The sequence below is a fragment of the Eleutherodactylus coqui genome, chromosome 3, assembly GCF_035609145.1.
Source record: "Eleutherodactylus coqui strain aEleCoq1 chromosome 3, aEleCoq1.hap1, whole genome shotgun sequence".
NCBI classification, from domain to species: Eukaryota; Metazoa; Chordata; class Amphibia; order Anura; family Eleutherodactylidae; genus Eleutherodactylus; species Eleutherodactylus coqui.
Window position 1 is genome coordinate 29,687,113 of NC_089839.1, and position 22,762 is coordinate 29,709,874.

General features: G+C 49.0%; 1 pseudogene; it reads left to right on the forward strand.

Moving 5' to 3' along the window:
- The window catches only part of LOC136620112 (zinc finger protein 850-like), a 182,808-nt pseudogene that overhangs the window by 148,474 nt on the left and 11,572 nt on the right, over positions 1-22,762 (forward strand).

The following is a 22,762-nucleotide window of genomic DNA, read 5'->3' on the forward strand; positions in this document are numbered from 1 at the left end:
ACTTCCTTTTGGTCTTAAGAACTTCGGCAATTCATCATTGCATAGATTCCAATAGGTGTCAAAATCATCATTTTGCAGGATAATGAACACACTTGTGCTACAATTAGTCCACCGACACAATTAGTCCACCTCCCTGAGCTTACACCATTGACAAATGACAGAGAGGGTTGATCTCTCCATGCTGCTTGCACCAAATTCTGACTTTCCCATCACCATAGTGCAAAAGGAGTCTTTATTCATCTGACCAATGGTTTTCCCACTGCTTTAGTGACTTCATTTTCAGCGCTTTTGCACACTTGAGTTTTGCCCTTTTTTTCCCCTAAACTGCAATGACTCTCAAACTGGTCATCTGCTGTTACAGCCCATCCGTGTTCAGCAACCATGAGATGTGTTTTTGGACACTTAACCCTTTCCAATCCACTGTCTGACCTCTGAAGACATTCTGATTGAAGGCCTCTCCAACATGTCCCATACCACAGTACTGGCTCTAGCCAGCAGATGGTGCCATTGTATAATGGCAGAAAGAGAAAGCCCCCTAGAAAACCCTGAATCCAAAATTGGATTGCAAAGGGTTAAGGTGGAACATTAGCATTGTATTTGACTGCAATTTTCTAGACTCGGCTGCACCTGTAAGGATGATTCTTGACATCCTCCTCAGACTCTTTCATGGAGTTTACTTCCATAGGATCCTTCTTTGCTGAATCTTTTTCATCAATCATGTCAAAATGCAAAAGAGAGAAAAGCCCCACAATAAAGAGCGTGCGCACCCATGAAAACAGTTATATTCTATTAACCAGCTCAAAAACATGGCCAAATATTTAAACAAAATAGGGATAATAGAAAATATTCAGGGAGCTCCCTGACAAAATACAGTCCGTATCTGATTGGTTGTCTGCATGCTGAGGAGTGTGGTGCTTCTACTTGTTCTTTTTTGTTTTTGCATTAGTGTATCGGTGAGTATATGGGCACTTTTTGTGATTTTTTTTTTTTGCTTTTGCTTTGTATGTCCCCTTTTACCGTGATTTGCAAAGTATGAGTCAAGACAGCAATGGGATAAATTAATAAGAAATTCCAAAGGAGCTCCATATACACAGTGTTTACCGGGGCCGGGGTCAGACAAAGTGGGCCCCTGGGCAAAACTAAAAATGGGGCCAGAGTATTTAGGTTTAGGAAGCGGCGTGCAGACGGCTGCAGTGTTGCACTCAACCTCGATCAAGAAGCAAAGCTAGTGTATTAGAAGAACAGGGACATAAGTTTCCAGGCATACTGTATGAATCACTCCTGTCCAAGAAAAAATAAACTGCCACACTGTGACCTCTACCATTACCGCCATATAGTACTTTTATCAGAACATAAGGGATGTAGGGAGAGGGAAACGCAGCTTGATAAAAATGCAAATTAGAGGCTATGCTGCAAAAAATGAGTCCTCACAACAACCCTGTCGATGAAAAAACAATTATGGCTACAGAAATTTTTTTTCCCCAAAGATATTTTATTTTTTAAAAGTAGTATAGCAAAAAAAAAAAAAAACATACAAAATTTATATATCGTCGCAATCGTACTGATCCACAAAATACAGTTATTTTTGCTTCAGCGTGTGCGCCGTAAAAACAAATAAATGAGCTATGAGTTTTTGACAGTGAGGAAGAAGAAACCGAAATAAAAAATGACCAAGACGTGAAGGGGTTAATAGGTTAATTTATATGAGTGATTTTTCACTGATAGACAAGTGGAGCGGGTCCTACTTTTGGGCGATATTGCCCATTATTTTCAATGTGCACAAAAAAAGTAGCATCTTACTACCCTGTTTCCCTGAAAATAAGACATACCCTGAAAATAAGACATAGCATGATTTTCCAGAATTTTTGAGGATGCAAAATGATTTTTCAGGTTTTTTGAGGATGCTTGAAATATAAGCCCTACTCCAAAATTAAGCCCTGCTAACAGTCAATTTAAATAGTGTCCAGGCAGCTATACATGTAAAAAAGTTAAACCTTTTTGAACAAAAATTAATATAAGACACTGCCTTATTTTTGGGGAAACACGGTAGCATGTAGATGTGATTTTCATGTGAGTGCGAACACTTCTCATTCGCATAAAAAAAAAGTATGTTCAGGAAAGTGATATCGGTCCAAGTTTCTCAGACCGTTATCGCACCCGCCAGTTAGAATACACCCTAATAGTAACATTGTCCTTGTTACCCGTAGCAACCAATCACAGCGTAGGTTTCATTTCTGAAATTTTTCTGGTAAAATGAAAACAGAGCACTGAGTGGTTGCTATGGGCAACAAGAACAGTCCTGGGGCTCCTGTCCATGGACGGATTTGCATTGCGGAGTCTGCTGCAGGGTTTGGCCTCCGGACTCCGCAGGCAAATCCAGGCAATAGCATGCAATGTAAAAACGTGATTTTCTGCCTATGAGCAGAAATCGATTGCGATTTTCCGCTGGTATAGAAGAAACTGCAGCATGCTGTGATTATGTGCGGGCTACAGATGGACGGGCTACGGTATGTGCAGGCTACGGTATGTGCGGGCTACGGACGGACTGGCTACGGTATGTGCGGGCTGCGGACGGACGGGCTACGGTATGCGCGGGCTGCGGGCGAACGGGCTACGGTATGTGCGGGCTACGGTATGTGCGGGCTACGGACGGACAGGCTACGGTATGTGCGGGCTACGGATGTGCGGGCTACGGTATGTGCAGGCTACGGACGGACGGGCTACGGTATGTGCGGGCTGCGGACGGACGGGCTACGGTATGTGCGGGCTACGGACGGACGGGCTACGGTATGTGCGGGCTACGGGCGGACGGGCTACGGTATGTGCGGGCTACGGATGGATGGGCTACGGACGGACGGACTACGGTATGTGCGGGTTACGGTATGTGCGTGCTGCAGACAGACGGGCTACGGTATGTGCGGGCTACGGGCGGACGGGCTACGGTATGTGCGGGCTACGGACAGACGGGCTACGGTATGTGCGGGCTACGGGCGGACGGGCTATGGTATGTGCGGGCTACGGACGGACGGGCTACGGTATGTGTGGGCTACGGATGGATGGGCTACAGACGGACGGACTACGGTATGTGCGGGCTACGGACGGACGGGCTACGGTATGTGCGGGCTACGGTATGTGCGGGCTGCGGACGGACGGGCTACGGTATGTGCGGGCTGCGGACGGACGGGCTACTGTATGTGCGGGCTACGGACGGACGGACTACGGTATGTGCGGGCTACGGATGGATGGGCTACGGTATGTGAGGGCTACGGATGGATGGGCTACGGACGGACGGGCTATGGTATGTGCGGGCTACGGACGGACGGGCTACGGTATGTGCGGGCTGCGGACGGACGGGCTACGGTATGTGCGGGCTGCGGACGGACGGGCTACGGTATGTGCGGGCTGCGGACGGACGGGCTACGGTATGTGCGGGCTACGGACGGACGGACTACGGTATGTGCGGGCTACGGACGGACGGACTACGGTATGGACGGGCTACGGTATGTGCGGGCTACGGACGGACGGGCTACGGTATGTGCGGGCTATGGACGGACGGGCTACGGTATGTGCGGGCTGCGGACGGACGGGCTACGGTATGTGCGGGCTGCGGACGGACGGGCTACGGTATGTGCGGGCTGCGGACGGACGGGATACGGTATGTGCGGGCTACGGACGGACGGGCTACGGTATGTGCGGGCTACGGACGGACGGGCTACGGTATGTGCGGGCTGCGGGCGGGCTGCGGTATGTGCGGGCTGCGGACGGACGGGCTACGGTATGTGCGGGCTGCGGGCGGACGGGCTACGGTATGTGCGGGCTGCGGACGGACGGGCTACGGTATGTGCGGGCTGCGGACGGACGGGCTACGGTATGTGCGGGCTGCGGACCGACGGGCTACGGTATGTGCAGGCTGCGGACGGACGGGCTACGGTAGGTGCGGGCTGCAGACGGACGGGCTACGGTAGGTGCGGGCTACGGACGGACGGGCTATGGTAGGTGCGGGCTACGGTATGCGCGGGCTGCAGACGGACGGGCTACGGTATGTGCGGGCTGCGGACGGACGGGCTACGGTATGCGCGGGCTACGGACGGGCGGGCTCCGGTATGTGCGGGCTACGGACGGGCGGGCTACGGTATGCGCAGGCTACGGACGGGCGGGCTACGGTATGCGCGGGCTACGGTATGCGCGGGCTACGGACGGACGGGCTACGGTATGCGCGGGCTACGGACGGACGGGCTACGGTATGCGCGGGCTACGGACGGACGGGCTACGGTATGCGCGGGCTACGGACGGACGGGCTACGGTATGTGCGGGCTATGGCCGGACGGGCTACGGTGTGTGCGGGCTACGGACGGACGGCTTCCATTGAAGTTAATCTTTTTTCTGCTGCAAAAATTGAATGGCGAATGAAGAGTGCAGATTCTCATTGGTCGTCGGCTCTCATTTAGGCAGAACGGTTATCGTTCACGTTCATTCATTTGAATGATCAGGCTGGGATCACACGGGGCGGAATTGCCGAAGAATTTCCATGCAGATCCTTCGCACGAAAATTCCGCATGCATTTTTAAAACTGAGACCAAGCAGCAAAGTGGACGAGATTTGCAACAATCCTGGTCAGATGCTGCCGGCAGTCCGCTGGGGACAAGCTGCAGAGAAACTGAAGTGCGGCGCGGAATTCGAATCTACGATATGTCATTTTTGGACTCTGTTCTCTCTCTGGGGAGCGTTTTCCACAACAGAATATAGGCGGACAAGCCACTTCAAAACCAGCGCCAAATTACAGAAATCTCGCAGAATTTCTGTGCGGTCCCACTGCTCATATCCTGTGAGATTTCCATTCAATGTAACCCAAGCCTAATAGTTCCATCTAAAAGCACTTTAAGCAAAAACATTCCAAAATGATCATTATCACCACATAAAGGGTCAGAGGTCAGAACTGAGAGATGAAGCCGCGTCACCAAGGCCAAAACTAGCTGCAGGGGGAATGGAAGCTGCAGCTAGTAGAAGCCCCTGCAGCCCCCTCACCTCACTACTGGGCTGCCTATTATAGCCAGGCTGGTAGTGATGTCACAGGAAGGGGCGGGGCCTCCAGGAGATGCTGGATCCTACTGGGGTAAAGGACCTGTGATGATGTCATGACCATGTGACCAGTCACGTGTGTGGGAGGAGTTTCTTGAAGTTCTCTCCTGATGAGGTCAGCAGGTAGTAGAGGTGTGTGCGCTGCATGAGTCTGTGCATTGGGCTGTATGACGGTCAGTCCAGGTCAGTTAGAGGTAACCGTCCGTGTGTCAGTACTGCGGCGGCTGCATTTATCTCCTGGCGTTAGTTGCGCCTCGGATACCAGTTTGTCAGATGTGGAATGGATCGCATATTGGAGAAATAGATAAAATCCTGGTTCTTCATGGCTGATCTTTGCTGCGGATGTTTTGCTGTGATGGTCCGGAGGTATTTTGGTCCTCCAGCTGCACCGTAGTTATTGCAGACAATGTGCAGCACTGATATTAGTTGCAGTTCCATCACTGGTGGTTCCAGTTCTTGGATGCGGTGTATTATTAGGGGGGTGCGGTGTATTATTAGGGGGGTGCGGTGTATTATTAGGGGGATGCGGTGTATTATTAGGGGGGTGCGGTGTATTATTAGGGGGGTGCGGTGTATTATTAGGGGGGTGCGGTGTATTATTAGGGGGTTATGTGCTCTGACCGCCCTCATCGGGGCCCCCATGTACACTGCCTGCCTAATACTGTGTATACACGGCTGCACCGCCTGCCCCGTATACAGCCAGCTGCAATGTTCTGTATCTTCTGACATCTGTCTGTCGTCGCCAGCAGGGACTTTATCCAAATATCTGTGAACACTTACGGGGGTTTTCCAGGCAGCGCTGTAATAGAAATATTTTTATAGCAATTAATTCTTGATTTTTTTTTTTTTTAATATTATTTTTTTTATTTTAATCTATCTGGCCTAGTTTGCTTCTCCAGCGAAAATAATAGATGAGCTCCAGGCGGACCTGTTTAACGGATGCAGTTTGTATGTTGTAAGTCTTTGTATTGTTAAGTGTTTATGTTTTATCACTTGCTGTATGTATCCTTCCTGTAGAGAAAACCTTTATGCAATATCATCTATTGTTGTCAATTATTAATAAATTGCTATATATAAATATAATATAATATATCTCTCAACCCACTTGTCCTTCTTTAAAACTATAACCAAATCTGTTAATCTTGAGTTGGCAAAACAAGCGCCATCTGTCAGCGTGGGGATACATCGGCACTCGGAACTGCCGGCGGACCTCTCATTGAAATCAGTGAGACCTGCACCTGCAAGTACAAGCGCCGGCCACTATACAGGAATCAGAACACGCGGCCTCCGCTCCAACCCCATTGTACGCTGCCACTAATCCTCAATAATCCCCTAGTAGTGAGACCCTTCATGGAAGATATTTTTGTCTCCCTCAGGTTCCTTAGGCTCAGGACTCTCACAGATAAAGACGATGGTCCTTTCCATCATTGACCCACCAAGGATGGAGAAGGACAGAGACCACATGGCTGCCCGGATATTAGACCTCACCCTGGAGATCATCTACTGGATAACTGGGGAGGTGAGAGCTTCACATGATGCCACTCTTATCTCTAGTAATAAACAGGGGAATGATGGGAAAGGTGAAGGATTCTTAGCCTCCATGTAGTGATCAGTGTCTCACCATCCACAGGATTACACGGTAGTGAAGTGGTCTGGTGAGTGTGGGACCCCCCATGTGTCAGGAGGAGTTAGCCGGACCCAGAGCCCCATCACTGAGCCTTCACCTCATTCACTGATACATGAGCAGAAGATCCTAGAACTTACCCGCAGGATCAGTGAGCTGCTGACTGGAGAGGTGAGCGCTGCAGGGAATGGGGGACATTATATAATAACCCCAAGGGAGGAGTCTGGAGGATGACGGTATATTGTGTGTGTCAGGTTCCTATAAGGTGTCAGGACGTCACTGTCTATTTCTCCATGGAGGAGTGGGAGTATTTAGAAGGACACAAGGATCTGTACAAGGACGTCATGATGGAGGATCAGCAGCCCCTCACATCACCGGGTAAGAGGAGACCTTCATTGACAGTAGAGGACAATTTTAAGGAACGCCTAGTTTCGCCATTATCTGATCATCAGATATATAATGTATTCAGTCTCTCTGGTTATTTCCTGTAGATGGATCCAGTCAGAGAAATCCCCCAGAGAGATGTCCCAGTCCTCTATATTCGCAGGATTGTCCAGAGGAAGAGGAACATGTCCCACTGGATCATCAGGTAGATGAAGCTGAGAATTTTGCAAATCTTCTACAGACAGATAAATGGAGATTTCTACTACCCAAGTGCAATGTGTTCTTAATTTTTAGCTTTGAAACACCATTCAGTTTTCACGCACCTGGTAATGGCAAGTACAGTGATGTGGGGATTTTTTTTGTTTGTTTTTTTGTAGCCACAGAAAAGATTTACAAGTGTGATATCGGTTGGAGCTTTTCGGACTGATCTCTCTCACCCATATAAATACAGCCTCAAGCTGATAATCATGTTGGTGATTGTATTTCCTCACCTATTAGCTGCCTCTGTTTGTCCGACGGCTCAACAGCTCAAATGTTGTTCTGCTTCCATAGTGTTGTCAGTAACAGTCCTGATCCTTCGGTCCCCAGATAACCTTCTCTATATCAAGAGATTCAGAACCGGCCATCAGCTCCTCTGCCATTGAAAAAGAAAAGGGTTCTACAGGTAGTATGTGATGTCACAGACTACAGGGGGCGCACTAGGAGAAGAACTTCCAACACATTTGTGAGCAATTTGGTTTCCTTAATCAGGAGTTCCTGAAGAAGAGGAACAAATTCCGCAGAAACACATTGGGTCTTTTTGTTCTGATGTGTTTCATCAGGTTTTTGTAGAGAAAGTGATTTCCGTCCGTTGGGATAATTACTGTTACTGACAACACCATGGGGGCAGACAGAAACATGTAAGCGGCTTCACGGGCCGCTCTGTCAGACAAACCATGGCGATTAGTATGTGAGGAGCTACAATCACCAACTGCATCAGTTTCTGTCTGTTGGAGCTCCAGAGTCTTTTTGTGGTAAATTAGAGCTCAGTTTTGTATCTTCTGACAAACTATTTAGGACAACTGATTTATTGGCAGCGACATATTTAAGAGAGCGCAAGCAGTGCTGTTTAATTCTGTATTTATATGGGTGCCATGGTAGGCGGCACCGCGCATTTGTGGCACTCCACTTTATCGGATACAACTAGACAGTACTGCCAATGGTTTGTAATATTTGATCCTTGGTTGAATGTTGATCCAGTTTGATCCCCACTTGAGCAGATCCCTCTCCTTTCAGGGCAGATTGGTTCCTGTCATTGAGGGGTTTTCCACCTCTGTCTGGATATAAGATAATGTGGGGCCTTTTACTTCTTTGTCATCTCTTATCTTTACAGGAAAGTTCTGGTGGAGCGATGAGGGGCCTCGATAATCCCATATCAGTGTCAGTGAATGGTAAGAGAGTTTCATCATCCTTACATAGAAAGGCAATGTGCTGATGACTCGCTTCTTAAAAAAAAAAAAAAAAAAGTGCCCCCACCTTCTCCCTCGAAAAGGACACTTTGATAATCTAAAAGTTTAAATTGTCCATGGACCGGAGCAAGACAAAGGACTTCCTGATGAAAATCTTTACAAAAAACATTGTATCATTGCTGATGACCAATCTGTAGATAAAAAAAAAACCACAAAAAACCTTTATAAAACAAAACCTAAAAACCACAAACAATGTGGCAACTTGCACAGGAAGGTCCATGTCTCTTGCCCTCGGAGGATTATTATTCTCTATTGCTTCCACATTTTGCATTTCCTAGGACTTTTTTAGCTCTTTAAATTGATGAGCTAGCCACAGGTTAGGTCATCAATAGCTGACTGGACGATGTTTACTACCTGGGATACTGGCCAGCCAGCTGTTTGCTGGACTGCTGTCACTCTGTATGGAGCAGGAGGCAGATGGCGCCATACACAGTGCAGTGGCCTGGCGTGGTATTGCAAGCACAACTCTTATTAATAGGAGCATGTCACATCTCCACAGCACGGTTGACTAAGGTCGCCTCTCCATTGGCATAGCGTTCTACGCAGCGGATTTCCACCGCAGAAGCAGCCATGGGAGAACGCTAAAGTCACCTCGATTTTCCGCGATTGACCTATCAATTATGATAAGTTCATAGCAGCATGCCGCGATTTTTATATGCAAGCAGAAAATCGCAGCAGATTTCCGCTCATGTATATTGGGCTGCTCTTTCTATAGTTATCCTATGGAAAGTGTTCATTGCGTTCCCCCTGTGCGGATTATTGCCGCACGTAACGCAATAATAAATCGCCCGTGGACAGGAGACCTAATTTATGGTGCTCTTAGGGGACGTGATAGGAAGCCGGGTGATGTATTTTTCTTCTACTCAGATCTGTTGGTCTGCTTTGAGGATTGGAGTTGTGCGCCCCTGTGCTGGAAGGTGAATAGAGATGAGCGAGCACCAAAATGCTCGGGTGCTCGTTACTCGAGACGAACTTTTCGCGATGCTCGAGGGTTCGTTTCGAGTAATGAACCCCATTAAAGTCAATGGGCGACCCGAGCATCTTTGTATATCGCTGATGCTCGCTAAGGTTTTCATTTGTGAAAATCTGGGCAATTCAAGAAAGTGATGGAAACGACACAGCAACGGATAGGGCAGGCGAGGGGCTACATGTTGGGCTGCATCTCAAGTTCACAGGTCCCACTATGAAGCCACAATAGCGACAAGAGTGCCCCCCCCTTCCCTCCCAACAATTTTTCCTTCTGAAAAACCCTCATTAGCAATGCATACCTTAGCTAAGCAGCACACTACCTCCAACAAAGCACAATCACTGCCTGTGGGACACACCGCTGCCTCTTCTCCTGGGTTACATGCTGCCCAACCCTCCCGCACGACCCAGTGTCCACAGCGCACACCAAAGTGTCCCTGCACAGCCTTCAGCTGCCCTTATGCCACACGCTGGCCTCATAGCCACACCACCCTCATGTCTATTTATAAGTGCGTCTGCCATGAGGAGGAACCGCAGGCACACACTGCAGAGGGTTGGCAGGGCCAGGCAGCTACCCTCTTTAAAAGGGGCGGGGCGATAGCCCACAATGCTGTACAGTAGCAATGAGACATCCAATCCTGTGCCACCTCCATCTGGAGCTGCAAACGTGGGCATAGCAATGGGGAATCCATGTGCCACACAGTATTCATTCTGTCAAGGTGTCGCATAGCTCAATCCACACTGCAAGGGGCAAGCCGTCAGCGCTCTGCCCTCTACCCAAGTCAGTCAGTGTCTTTGTGCCAGACAGGTCAAACACCGTGATGGGAACTAAGTTTGCACCAACAGCATAGGTGGGTCCTAGGAGCCCAAGACATGAACAAAAAATCTGAGCAGCCAAACATGGCAGACTTGCACCGCACCCACGACATAGGCCTCGACCCACAGCTTCAGCAATCCTAGGCAGGAAGCCGACTTTCACTGCACCCAGGACATAGGCCTCTGCACAAACCCTCAGCAATCGCGGGCCTACAGCGGACTCCAATGCTAGTGTAGCTGTGCACGTCTCATTAGCGCTGTATTGCTCCTGTAGTTTGTCCCAATGCAGTGCCCCGGATAGTAGAGCTAACGTCAGATGAAATACAGGTGGGCTTCGGCCCACACTGCATGCCCCAGTCAGACTGGGGTTCTTTATAAGTAGACACAGGCAGGTACAACTCCGCAATGGGAATTCCGTGTGCACCCACAGCATGGGTGGCTCCCTGGAACCCACCAGCGGTACATTAATATATCCCATTGCAGTGCCCTGGACAGCAGAGCTAACGTCAGATTAAATGCAGGTGGGCTTCGGCCCACACTGCATGCCCCAGTCAGACTGGGTTTTTTTATAAGTAGACACAGGCAGGTACAACTCCCTATTGTGAAGTCTGTGTGGACCGACAGCATAGGAGGGTCCCAGGAAGCCACCGGCGGTACATAAATAAATCCCATTGCATTGCCCAGCACAGCTGAGGTAACGTCAGATTAAATGCAGGTGGGCTTCGGCCCACACTGCATGCCCAACCTGACCCGGGTTTTTAATACATAGACACAGGCAGGTACAAATCCCTAATGTGAAGTCCGTGTGGACCGACAGCATGGGTAGCTCCCTGGAACCCACCGGCGGTACATAAATATATCCCATTGCAGTGCCCAGCACAGCTGAGGTAACGTCAGATTTAATGCAGGTGGGCTTTGGCCCACACTGCATGCCCCAGTCAGACTGGCGTTTTTTATAAGTAGACACATGCAGTTACAACTCCGTGTGGACCGACAGCATGGGTGGCTCCCTGGAACCCACCGGCGGTACATAAATATATTCCATTGCAGTGCCCTGGACAGCAGAGCTAACATCAGATTAAATGCAGGTGGGCTTCGGCCAAGAATGTTTTCATAGTTGGAGGAGGAGGACGGGAAAGTTTTTAAGGCAGTACGTGTCCTGTCCTCGTGTCCGTGGTTACATGCACCTTCCCAGTGACCGTGTTGCTGAAAAGTTGTTGCGCCTGTGTAACCTAGTAGTGCGGCCTCGCCACCATCATGTCTTTGGGAAGCCTCCATTTCCACAACCCTGTAACATTGCAGTAGCAGCAGTATAGGCAGAGCCGAGAATTAGTAACATTTCAGCAGTAAGAGTATGCACATACCCCTGTAAGATTTCATTGGCAGCAGTGAGGACAGACCCCACTAACATTTCATTTGCAGCAGTATACACAGACCCCAGTAATATTTCAGTAGTATCAGTATAGACAGACCCCAGTAACGGTACCGTAGAAGCAGTATGGGCAAAGCAGCAGATTCACATTTCCCTGGCAGCAGTGTAGGGAGAGCAAAGTATTTGTAACATTTCAGTAGTAGCAGTATAGTCAGACCCTAGTAACAGTAACGTAGAAGCAGTAGGGACAAAGCAGCAGATTCACATTTCCCTGGCAGCAGTGTAGGGAGAGCATAGTATTGGTAAGATTTCAGTAGTAGGAGTATAGACAGGCCCCAGCAACAGCAACGTAGAAGCAGTATGGGCAAAGCCCACTATTAGTTACATTTCTGTTATAGCAGTATAGACCTGCCCCAGTAACATTTCCGCTGAAGCATTATGGGCAGAGCCCAGTATTAGTAAAATTACAGTAGTAACAGTATACACCAACCAAGGTAACATTTCAGGAGCAGAAGTATCGGCAGACCGAAGTAACATTTCTGTTGCTGAAGTATAGTCAGACCCCTGTAGCATTACTGTGGCAGTAGTATAGGTAGGCAGAACAGAGTTACATTTCTGTAGCAAAAGTGTAGGCCAACCCCAGACACAGTGGTGTACCATGAGTGCAGGCGAAGCCCATAAAAATTACTTGGATTACATTGTAGGCGAGGGCCCGAAAAATTGTTGTACGGACAGTACAAATGTACCCCAGAAAAATTGCCCATGCCCAACCCAGAGGGCAGGTGAAACCCATTAATCGCTTAGCGTACTGTGGCTTAATTTTTAACTAGGCCTGGAGGCAGCCCAGTTTAAAAAACAATTGGTTCAGGTGGAAGTTTCAATGCTTTAATGAGAATTGAAACAGATAAATATTATTTAGAAAAGTTATATGAGCCTTTTGGCCCACAGAAAAATTGCCCATTCGCGGTGATTACGAGAGGTTTCAGGAGGAGGAGCCGGAGGGGGAGGACGAATAGCATACACAGATTGACAAAGTTCTTTAGGTAGCGCTGCTGTCCGCTGGTGGAGAAGAGAAGTCTGGGGAAATCCAGGCTTTGCTCATCTTGATGAGTGTTAGCCTGTCGGCACTGTCGGTTGACAGGTGGGTACGCTTATCCGTGATGATTCCCCCAGCCGCACTAAACACCCTCTCTGACAAGACGCTAGCCACAGGGCACGCCAACACCTCCAGGGCATACAGCGCGAGTTCGGGCAACGTGTCCAGCTTTGACATCCAGTAGTTGTACGGAGCAGAGGCGTCACGGAGGACGATCGTACGATCGGCTGCGTACTCCCTCACCATCTTCTTACAGTGCTCCCTCCGACTCAGCCTGGACTGGGGAGGTGTGAGACAGTCTTGCTGGGGAGCCCTAAAGCTGGCAAAGACCTTGGAGAGTGTTCCCCTGCCTGTGCTGAACATGCTGCCTGATCTCCTCGCCTCCCCTTCTATGTGGCCCTCGGAACTGCGCCTTCTGCCACTAGCGCTGTCAGATGGGAAGTTTACCATCAGTTTGTCCACCAGGGCCCTGTGGTATTGCATCACTCTCAAACCCCTTTCCTCTTCGGGAATGAGAGTGGAAAGGTTCTCCTTATACCGTGGGTCAAGCAGTGTGTACACCCAGTAATCCGTAGTGGCCAGAATTCATCTAACACGAGGGTCACGAGAAAGGCATGCTAACATAAAGTCAGCCATGTGTGCCAGGGTACCTGTACGCAACATATGGCTGTCCTCACTAGGACGATGACTTTGAGTATCCTCCTCCTCCTCAGGCCATACACGCTGAGTGGATGAGAGGCAAGCTGCATGGGCACCCTCTGCAGTGGGCCCAGCTGTCTTCCTCCTCAGGCTCCTCCCCCTCCTCTTCCACACGCTGAGATATAGATATGAGGGTGCTTTGACTATCCAGCGACATACTGTCTTCCCTGCCTCCGTTTCCGCCCGCAAAGCATCAGCCTTTATGCTTTGCAGGGAATTTCTCAAGAGGCATATCAGGGGAATAGTGACGCTAATGATTGCAGCATCGCCGCTCACCATCAGGGTGGACTCCTCAAAGTTTCCAAGGACCTGGCAGATATCTGCCATCCAGGCCCACTCCTCTGTAAAGAATTGAGGAGGCTGACTCCCACTTTGCCACCCATGTTGGAGTTGGTATTCCACTATAGCTCTACGCTGCTCATACAGCCGGGACAACATGTGAAGCGTAGAGTTCCACTGTGTGGGCACGTCGCAAAGCAGTCGGTGCACTGGCAGATTAAACCGATGTTGCAGGGTGGCAGCGTCCGTGTTGGACTTGCAGAAATGTGCGCTCACCCGGCGCACCTTGCCGAGGAGGTCTGACAAGAGTAGCCTTTCAGAAACCGTTGAACCACCAAATTAAAGACGTGGGCCAGGCATGGCACGTGCGTGAGGCTGCCGAGCTGCAGAGCCGCCACCAGGTTATGGCCGTTGTCACACGACCATGCCCGGTTGGAGGCTCAGTGGCGAAAGCCAGCGGTCGGTCTGCTCTGTCAGACCGTGCAACAGTTCGTGGGCCGTGAGCCTCTTCTCTCCTAAGCTAAGTAGCTTCAGCACGGCCTGCTGACGCTTGCCCACCGCTGTGCTGCCGCGCCGCGCGACATCGACTGCTGGCGACAAGTTTTGATTGCGAGGTAGAGGTTGCGTTGGAGAAGGAGGAAGGTTTAGTGGAGGTGGCATACACCGCCGCAGATACCAGCACCGATCTGGGTTCCGCAATTCTGGGGGTGGGTAGTACATGAGCGGTCCCAGGCTTTGACTCGGTCCCAGCCTCCACTAAATTCACCCAATGTGCCGTCAGGGAGATATAGTGGCCCTGCCCGCCTGTGCTTGTCCACGTGTCCGTTGTTAAGTGGACCTTGGCAGTAAGCGAGTTGATGAGGGCGCGTATGATGTTGCGTGAAACGTGGTCGTGCAGGGCTGGGACGGCACACTGTGAAAAATAGTGGGGACTGAGTAGCGCGGGACTGCCGCCACCATCATGTTTTTGAACGCCTCAGATGATGGCTGCCGCCACCATCATGTTTTTGAACGCCTCAGTACATTTGTACTGTCGGTACACCAATTTTTCGGGCCCTCGCCTACAATGTAATCCAAGTAATTTCAGTTTCCACCAGCCTGTAGGGGAGCATCTCCAGGCTGATCAATTTGGCTATGTGGACATTTAAAGCTTGAGCGTGCGGGTGCATGGCGGCGTATTTGCGCTTTCTCTACAACGATTCTCTTAGCGACAGCTGGACGCTGCGCTGAGAGACTTTGCTGGATGGGGCTGAGGACAGCGGAGGTGAGGGTGTGGGTCCAGGCCAGGAGACGATCGTGCCTGTGTCCTGAGAGGTGGGTTGGATCTCAGTGGCAGGTTGGGGCCCAGGGGGAGAGGCAGTGGCACAAGCTGGAGGCGGTGAACGGCCTTCGTCCCACCTTGTGGGGTGCTTGGCCATCATATGCCTGCGCATGCTGGTGGTGGTGGCTCCCCGGCTGATCTTGGCGCGACAAAGGTTGCATACCACTGTTCGTCGGTCGTCTGCCGTCTCAGTGAAAAACTGCCACACCTTAGAGCACCTTGGCCTCTGCACGGTGGCTTGGCTCGAGGGGGTGCTCTGGGAAACAGCTGGTGGATTATTCGCTCTTGCCCTGCCTCTACCCCTGGCCACCCCACTGCCTCTTCCAACCTGTCCTGCGGCTGCAATTGCCTCCCCCTCTGAAGACCGGTCCTCAGTTGGCTTATCACACCAGGTGGGGTCAGTCACCTCATCGTCCAGTGGCTCTTCCTCCGAATCCTCTGTGGGCTCCTCCCTCGGACTTACTGCCCTTACTACTACCTCACTGATGGACAACTGTGTCTCATCGTCATCGTCCTCCTCGCCCACTGAAAGCTCTTGAGACAGTTGCCGGAAGTCCCCAGCCTCATCCTCCGGACCCCGGGAACTTTCCAAAGGTTGGGCATCGGTCACGACAAACTCCTCCGGTGGGAGGGGAACCATTGCTGCCCAATCTGGGCAGGGGCCCGAGAACAGTTCCTGGGAGTTTGCCTGCTCCTCAGAATGTGTCATTTTCATGGAGTGAGGAGGCTGGGAGGAAGGAGGAGCAGCAGCCAGAGGATTCAGAGTTGCAGCAGTGGACGGCGTAGAAGACTGGGTGGTCGATAGATTGCTGGATGCACTTTCTGCCATCCACGACAGGACCTGCTCACACTGCTCGGTTTTTAATAAAGGTCTACCGCATGGACCCAAAAATTGTGATATGAAGCTGGGGACCCCAGAAACTGTCCTCTCTCCTACTCCCGCAGCAGCCGGCTGCGATTCACTTGGACCAGGAACTCGGCCTATGCCCACACCCTCACGTGGACCTCCGCGTCCTTGACCGCATCCATGTCCTCTACCCCTACCCCTCAGCATGGTGGATTAAGAATCGAGCAGAGACAGAGCGTTTGTGAATTATTGCCGCGCAGTTGATGGCTGCCAGCGGTAATATAATGCAAAATGAAGCCAGAGATAAATTATAAGGAAGGCTGCACTTAGGCCTTCCTCTGCACTATGCAGTTTGGATGGACATGGCCACGCAGGCAAATGCACTGGGTGACCGGTAGCCGTAAAAAGGATTTCTTTTTTAAATCTCCTTTTTTTGGATGCAATGCAGGCTGAGGCTATGCAGTGTGTATTGCACTTTCAATCTATGGGCGTCGGGCACACCGTGCACTTGTGAGACAGCACACGTATAACACAGAGCGTTGTAGAAAGTTTGTGCTTCTTGGCGTACACTTAGAGGCAGAATGAAGTGACGCAACGCAAAGTGAGGACAGAAAAATATTTGAATGAAGGCTGCACTTAGGCCTTGCTGTGCACTATGCAGTTTGGATGGACGTGAAGTCCCACAGGCCACACAGGCTAATGCACTGGGTCTCCGGTAGCCGTAAAAAAGATTTCTTTTTAAAATCTCCTTATTTTTCTATGCAATGCAGGCTGAGGCTAGGCCGTGTGTATTGCACTTTCAATCTATGGGCGTCGGGCAGACTGTGCACTTCTGAGACAGCACACGTATAACAGAGCGTTGTAGAAAATGTGTGGTTTCTTGGCGTACACTTAGAGGCAGACTGATCTGACGCAACGCAAAGTGCGGACAGAAAAATGTTTAAATGAAGGCTGCATGCAGGCTCTGCTGTGCAATACAGAGGTACTACAACTCCCAGCAACCACGGAGTTAAATGCACACGGTCACAGGTTGCCCTAAGAAGAACTGTTGGGGTTCTTGTAGACAGGATTCTACACTACCACTGTCCCTGCCTGACCAATACTGCCCCTATACTCAAGTACAGACTGCAGCCTGAGAACGCTACAGCCTGCACGCCCGATATACATAAAAAAAAAAATTGTGCAAAACTGCTCACAGCAGCCACAACAGTAATGCACTAGGTGAGCTGTGGCCCTAAGAAGGACTGTTGTGCTTCTTGAAGACGTTAATACTGTCCCTATAACAGCAACAGCACTTTCCCTAATCTCTCTTAGCATGTGTCTGTGGCGAGCCGCGGGCAGGGCAGATTTAAATACTCGGGTGACACCTGATCTCGCCAGCCACTCACTGCAGGGGGGTGGTATAGGGCTGGAACGTCACAGGAGGAAGTTGTAATGCCTTCCCTGTGTTTCTATTGGCCAGAAAAGGGCGCAAATTTCTCGAAGGAAATGTAATTGAGTCAGGGACCGCGTGGTGCTCGTCTCGAGTAACGAGCATCTCGAACACCCTAATGCTCGAACGAGTATCAAGCTCGAACGAGTACGTTCGCTCATCTCTACTAAGGAGTTATAGTGTATAAAACAGGAGACAAATTGTAATGCATCAGAAGCATCTTGTACCTGTAGGGAGAAGCCGATCACTTACTGTGTTGGTCCATGAAACCTGTTTGCTTCTCACTGTTGCTTCTCCAGTGAAAATAATAGATGAGCTCCAGGCAGAAGTGTTTAACCCCTTAGTGACGAAGCCTGTTTGCGCCGTTGTGACAAAGCCAAATTTTGGAAATCTGACATGCGTCGTTCAACGTAGCATAACTCCGTAAAGGCTTTACATATCCAAGTGATTCTGACATTGTTTTTTCGCCACATGTTGTACTTCATTTTGGTTGTAAAAAGAGACCGATATAATTCGTGTATATTTATTAAAAGGGCCAAAATTGGGAAAATTTTGAAACAATTGTCATTTTTTTTCACATTTTCAACTGTAAGGCTGGGTTCACACAGGGCGGATTGCCGTCGGAAATCTCGCGGTTCGGCCGCAGCAAAAACCTCGAGATTTCCGACGGGAGAACCGCTGCGGTTTAAGCCGCGGCGGCTTTGAAGCGGCCCGGCCGCTTTCTTTTCTGTTGCGGCCGGCGCTCCATAGAGGAGAGCGCGGCCGCAACGAAAATAAACAACAAAAAAAAGTAAATAGACATGCTGCATCTTTTGAAACCGCGGCGGCCGCAGCTGCGGTTTCAACTGGACTTACTGCAGCAGATTAGCCGTCCCGTGTGGACGAGCTTTCTGAGAAATCTCCTCCACATGGCTGGCTAATCCCAAGATTAGCGGCCGTGGGCGGATCTGCTGCGGCAAAACCGCTCTGTGTGAACCCAGCCTTATATCTCAAATATGTGCAAACAGACCGTACAAATTTTTGATAAGATATATATTTCCACCCGTTTACTTTATTCTGAATGCACATTTGAAAAACTTTAGTGCTTTTTTTTTTTTTTTTTTTTTTTTTTTTTTTAACCATTTAGATGATGTACAAATTTAACATTACTTTTCAGCATTTTGAGGAACACTTTGTTTTCCTGCACCAAGCCAAGTTTGCAAAGGCTAATGAGTGTCAGAATAATAGATACCCCCCCAAATGACCCCATTTTAAAAACTACACCCCTTAATGTATTCACTGAGGGGGGTCATGAGTATTTTGACCCCACTGTTTTTTTTTCAGGAATTAATTAAATTTAGAAGAGAAAAAATAAAATATTTCATATTTTTGCAAATATGTCATTTTAAAGACATATTTTTTTCCCATAGTGCCCATGAAAATGAGAATTTACACCCCAAAATGGATACCCCTGTTTCTCCTGTGTTCAGAGACATACCCATTGTGGCCCTAATCTTATGTCTGGATGCACAACGGGGCCCAAAATGAAAGGAGTAGTCGGTGGTTTTCAGAACAAAATTTTCCTTAAAGGAGTTTTAGGCCCCATAGCACCTTTGTAGAGCTCTTGAGCGGCCAAAACCAAAGAGAACCCCCACAAGTGACCCCATTTTGAAAACTAGACCCCTTAACGAATTTATCTAGGGGTGTACTGTGTATTTTAACCCCACAGTTTTTGAATTAATTCAAGCAAAGCAAAGGGAAAAAAATGTGATTTTCTTTTTTTGGCAATTCTGTCATTTTAAAAACAGCTTTTTTTGTACAGCACACACATGAATGAAGCCGTGCACCCCAAAATGGATCCCCCTGTTTGTCCTGTGTTCAGAGACATACCCATTGTGTCCCTAATCTTTTGTCTGGATGCACAACGGGGCCCAAAATGAAAGGAGTAGTCGGTGGCTTTCGGAACAGAAATTTAGCATGAAGGTGATTTAGGCCCCATTGCCCACTTGTAGAGCCCTTGAGCGGCCAAAACGACAGAGAACCCCCATAAATGACCCCATTTTGAAAACTAGACCCCCAAAGAATTTATCTAGGGGTGCACTGTGTATTTTTACACTACAATTTTTGAATAAATCTAAGCAAAGCTGTAGGGAAAAAATTACAATTTTCATTTTTTTTGGCAGTTGTATCAATTTAAAAAGTTTTTTTTGTACATTGTACATAGGAATGAAGACGTTCACCCCAAAATGGATACCCCCGTTTGTCCCGTGTTCAAAAACATACCCATTGTAGCCCTAATCTACTTACAGTAAACATGGCAAGGCCTGTAATGGAGAGAACACCCGTTGGATTTCAGGGCACAACGGAATAAATTCCAGGCCCCATTGCCCACTAATAGAGCCATTGAGCGTCCAAAACGATAAAGAACCTCCACAAATGACCCCATTTTAAAAACTAGACCCCTTAACGAATTTATCTAGGGGTGTATTGTGTATTTTTACCCCACAGTATTTGAATAAATCTAAGCAAAGCAGTAGGAAAAAATTACGATTTTCATTTTTTTGGCAATTTTGTCAATTTAAAAACAGGTTTTTTTGTACAGTGTACATAGGAATGAAGACGTGTAATATTTCTAAAGACAGTGGTAATTACGGAGGCTGGTTGGGATGGGTACATGGGGCAATAAAACCGTGTATCCCCCCTCCTCTCATGCTTTTTTGGGGTATTTTGTGACCTCAGTGGCGTTCAGTGAGTCCCCGTAAGCTTGCTGAGGTGCGGTGGTCTCGCACAGAAGACGCTCAACAAGGTGCTCCTGGAACTGCATAAAGGCGAGCGTTCCCGGGGCTTCTTGTAAATTGCGTATTACAGGTAGCGGTCTGAATAACGCCGGGCTCACGCAGCCGTAGGTGGAATCCACTTGCGGAGGCTCTCAGCGGATCCCAGCTGTGAGCCGGCCGTGACCCTGCGTACGGCCATGTAATATACTGCGCATAACTGCCTACTCACACAGGCGGTCATGCGCAGTACACCTTTTTTTTTGTTTGTATTTCCCGCACCGTCGCTTAGCGATGACCCGGGTACCCGCAGCCCGTATACAAGGTAGTTGCGTATGGGCTGCGGGTATATCCGCGACCATGGAGCACAATGGGCTCTATGCTGTGGATAGCCGCGGTAAAATAGAACCTGCTGCGTTCTTTTTTCTGCGAGTGGATTACGCAATTCCGACCCGCTAATGTGAGCAGAATTGTGTAATCCAATGCGATTGATCTGCGTATTACCGCGGATCAGACGCATGCAGAATCCATAATGCCTATCCGGTCATGTGAGACCGGCCAAAGGTAGATCGCTACCTTTTTTTCACGTGACCGGGGACCGCTCAACGAGGCCACCCGTCACTGCTCCAGGCTCTCGGCGACCGTTGATCGCTGGGAGCAAGGAGATTTTAAGTTTCCTGGGCTCCCCGACTCCTGAGCATGTGTCCGGTGTTTTGCCGGCGGTCGCATGCGCAGAATCCGGGAAAGTTCACGGAAGAAGATCGCGTTGGGGTGCAAATACGGAGGCCTCCGGTAAGAAGTTTCATCTCATCTCACCGATCGCATCGGTGAGATGAGATGAGATGAAACTTCACCTTTTTTTAACTTTTACGTGATCGCCATTATCCATTGTCCCCGGTCCCCCGTGAAATCTCTAGGCTCTCGGCTAAGTTTTGTAGCCAGGAGCAGGGAGATGTTAAATTACCACAGCTTTTGTGCTGCGCCTGCCATATTGGTACGTCAGGTTAGGTATGTCATTTCATCCTCCCCCATGGATATGATCCGTGTGGGGAGATGAAACGCAAGGTTTTTAAACTTTTTTTAACTTTTTACACTTTTATTTTTTTACTTTTTACCCCTTTTTTTAAGTCTACATGATCACTGTTATCCATTGGATAACAGTGATCATGTCCCTGGTGACATCCCTCTGCTCCTGGCTACACATGGCAGCCAGGAGCAGAGGAATTTTGAATTTCCCGGGGCTCGAGCCCCTCTGTGCACACGCCCGATGATTGACATCGGGCGCACATGTGCAGACGGGGATTTCGGGACCCGGGACATCGGGGAGGACCGAGGTGAGTATTTTCACCTCCCCTCATGGATCCGATCCATGAGGGAAGGTGAAACGTAACTTTTTTTAAAACTTTTTTACAATGGATAGCAGCGATCGCGGGCCCGGGGACCGCTCACAGCGGTCCCCGGTAACACCTCCTGGTTCCCGGCTACCTTCAAGAGTCGGGAGCCAGGAGATTTTAAATTTGCTAGGGGCTTCTGCGCATGCGTGTGACGTCATCGTCTGGCGCGCATGCGCAGAAGGTCGGTGGCGGGTCTGGGAGGACCAGATCTCCGGGGGACACCGCGGAAACCCGGGTGAGTATTTTCAGCTGTGCTGATGGATCCGATCCATCAGGGCAGCTGAATATCTAACTTTTTACACATTTTTATTTACTTTATTGCGATTGCCGCTATCCATTGATGGCGCCGATCGCAATGCCGGGGGTGACTGCCCACATCCTGGGATGACAGCTCCATGCTGTCGGCTACCTGCGGGCACCGACAGCATGGAGCTGTCACGTCCTCAGGCAAGTGGGCATTAATCCTAAGAGGACGCATAAAACTATGTCTTCTAGGATTAAAGCCCACTTACTGAGGACGTAGAATCCCGATGGGGCAGTCACTAAGGGGTTAAGGAAGGCTCCTACTAACTGATGCAGTTTATATGTTGTAAGTATGTCCATGAAAGTCTTTGTATTAAGTGTGTTTATGTTTTATCACTTGCTGTATGTATCCTACCTGTAGAGAAAACCTTTATGCAATATCATCTATTGTTGTCAATTATTAATAAATTGCTATATATATATATATATATATATATATATATATATATATATATATATATATATATATATATATATAATATAATATATCTCTCAACCCACTTATCCTTCTTTAAAGCTATAATAAAATCTGTTAATCTTGAGTTGGCAAAACAAGCGCCGTCTGTTAGTGTGAGAATACACTAGTAGTCGGACCTGCAGGCGGACCTCTCATTGAAATCGTTGAGACCTGCGCCTGCAATTACAAGCGCTGGTCACTATACAGGTATTGTATGCTGTCACTAATCCTCTATAATCTCCTAGTAGTGAGACCCTTCATGGAAGATGTTCTTGTCTTCCTCAGGTTCCTTAGGTACAGGACTCTCACAGATAAAGATGATGGTCCTTTCCATCAGTGACCCACCAAGGATGGAGAAGAACAGGGACCACATGGCTGCCCGGATATTAGACCTCACCCTGGAGCTCATCTACTGGATAACTGGGGAGGTGA